This window comes from Aethalodelphis obliquidens, unplaced genomic scaffold (genome assembly GCF_003676395.1).
Source record: "Aethalodelphis obliquidens isolate GAN/ISIS:26980383/991018 unplaced genomic scaffold, ASM367639v1 scaffold103, whole genome shotgun sequence".
Classification (NCBI taxonomy): Eukaryota; Metazoa; Chordata; class Mammalia; order Artiodactyla; family Delphinidae; genus Aethalodelphis; species Aethalodelphis obliquidens.
In genome coordinates, this window is record NW_020838047.1 from 519,607 (window position 1) to 521,928 (window position 2,322).

A 2,322-nucleotide genomic window follows, 5' to 3' on the forward strand; every position below is an offset into this window, starting at 1 on the left:
CGTACCTACAGAGCATTGAGGTGACGCCTGTCAGAGTAAATTACATCATCAGCCAGCACAGAGCATCACTATTGCTCCGGTATTATCTCGGCCTCGTTAACGGTATTTGTGTCTGTGTATTTTATTAATTGTCTTTTATTAATGAGTAATATTGTAGGGGGGGGGCAGTGGGAAGATTGAGGCAGCTTCCACGGGAAAGACCCCCCAAGCCGTGAGTAGAGGCAATGGGTAAATAGCTTCCCAGCCTGGTTTCCGGTTCCCATAGACACGACCAAAACTATGTTTAAAACGCAAATGTTTAGGGGAAAACGGCATGGTTTAGGAAGGAGGGGAAGCTAAGAAAGCAAGAAAAGAGGAGTCTCCAAGAGTCGATCGATTTCACGAGATCTCTTCTACTGGGGTAACTGGAGCCTCCCAAGGGCTGCCAGCCGTGCATCTGTATGGGCCATACAAGTTACAGATCAGGGTGAACTGCTCCCAGCCTGCTCTTGTAAGCCGTGTGCCTCCGCGTGCAGCCCTCCATTCACACTCCGCGGCCCTCGCCGGCAGCATCGGGGCTGCGCCCTCGTGGAGTGTGCACTGTCTCCCAAGGAGGGAACCCTGGGACCTTTACAGCCTGGGGTCTGCACTGCACCACAGTAAGTCGCGTTGCTCCAGGTAACAGGCAGACAGATCTTTTCCCTCTCTGGGTCACACTTTTTCGGCTGAGGATAAACACAGGGCTGCCGTGCCCCGGTGTCGCGCCGTCCTCTCTCTGCCAGCTCGACAGGCGTCCAGCACGCAGGGCTGGAGAGACACAGCCACATTAACAGCTGGCACAGCACGTGATCCCTGCCATACTCTGCTTGAAGTGGGCTACACAGGTCAACTTAAACCCCCCCTGAGAGGCATGCAACTGCCAACACCCCCAGTGGTAAAAGGAGGTGGAGCGGCTTGTCTGAGACTGGCACCAGCCACTAGGCAGTAGAGCTGGGGGACCTGACCCCAGGCAGGTCCTCTGGCCGCAGAATCTGCACCTGATCCATCAAGCTGCCCTCATCCTTCCATCCTTCCCTGAGGCTCCGCAGACACCACTCTCCTCCAGACATATCCCCGATGAGAATACACTTCTTGGGAGTTGGCTCAAGCTGGGGCCCCTGCCGCACTAGCATCTTGCAAAGTTTCTTTTTCCCATCACAGTTTAAAAGCAGGTCTCCTGTGCGCGCTTCAGCAACACTTATACTAAAATGGAGATGATACAGAGAAGATTAGCATGGCCCTTGCGCAAAGATGACGCACAGATTTATGGAGCGTGGCATATTTTTGTTCCGACGTTTTCTTAGGTCAGTCTCCCAAGGCAATAGAAATAAAAACAAAAAATAAACAAATGGGACCTAATCAAACTTACAAGCTTTTGCACAGGAAAGGAAACCATAAAAAAAAAATGAAAAGACAACCTACGGAATGGGAGAAAGTATTTGCAAAAGATGCGACCAACAAGGGCTTAATCTCCAAAATATACAAACAGTTCATACAACTCAACAGCAAAAAAAACAAAGAGCCCTATCCAAAAATGGGCAGAAGACCTTAATAGACATTTCTCCAAAGAAAACGTACAGATGGCCAGTAGGCACATGAAAAGATGCTCAGCAACACTGATTATTAGAGAAATTCAAATCAAAACTACAATGAGGTATCACCTCACACCAGTCAGAATGGTCATCAGTAGAGAGTCTACAAATAACAGAATGCTGGAGGGGGTCTAGAGAAAAGGGAACCCTCCTGCAGTGTTGGTGGGAATGTAAGTTGGTGCAGCCACTATGGAGAACAGTATGGAGGTTCCTTAAAAAACTCAAACTAGAACTCCCATATGAGCCAGCAATCCCACTCCTGGGCATATACCAGGGGAAAACTATAATTCAAGAAGATACATCACCCCTATGTTCATAGCTGCACTATTTACAATAGTGAAGACACGGAAGCAACATCAGTGTCTATCAGCAGATGAGTGGATAAAGAAGATGGCGATATATATATATATATAGAGAGAGAGAGAGAGAGAGAGAGAGATACACTCATACAATGCAGTATTACTCAGCCATAAAAAAGAATGAAATCATTCCATTTGCAGCACCATGGATGAAACTAGAGGTTATCATACTAAGTGAAGTAAGTCAGAAAGAGAAAGACAAATGCCATATATCATTTATATGTGGAGTCTAAAATATGGCACAAATGAACCTATCTACAAAACAGACTCACAGGCATAGAGAACAGACTTGTGGTTGCCGAGAGGGGGAGGGGGAGGGATGGACTGGGAGTTTGGGGTTAGTAGATGCAAAC

The 2,322-nt window shown here is 47.6% G+C and overlaps 1 non-coding gene across 1 annotated transcript; it reads left to right on the forward strand.

Moving 5' to 3' along the window:
- The first annotated feature begins 1,201 nt into the window (after window positions 1-1,201).
- LOC113614771 (U6 spliceosomal RNA) lies at window positions 1,202-1,304 on the forward strand. Its single transcript, XR_003430722.1, has one exon. It is a non-coding gene; the product is annotated as a U6 spliceosomal RNA (small nuclear RNA).
- Window positions 1,305-2,322: the final 1,018 nt, after the last annotated feature.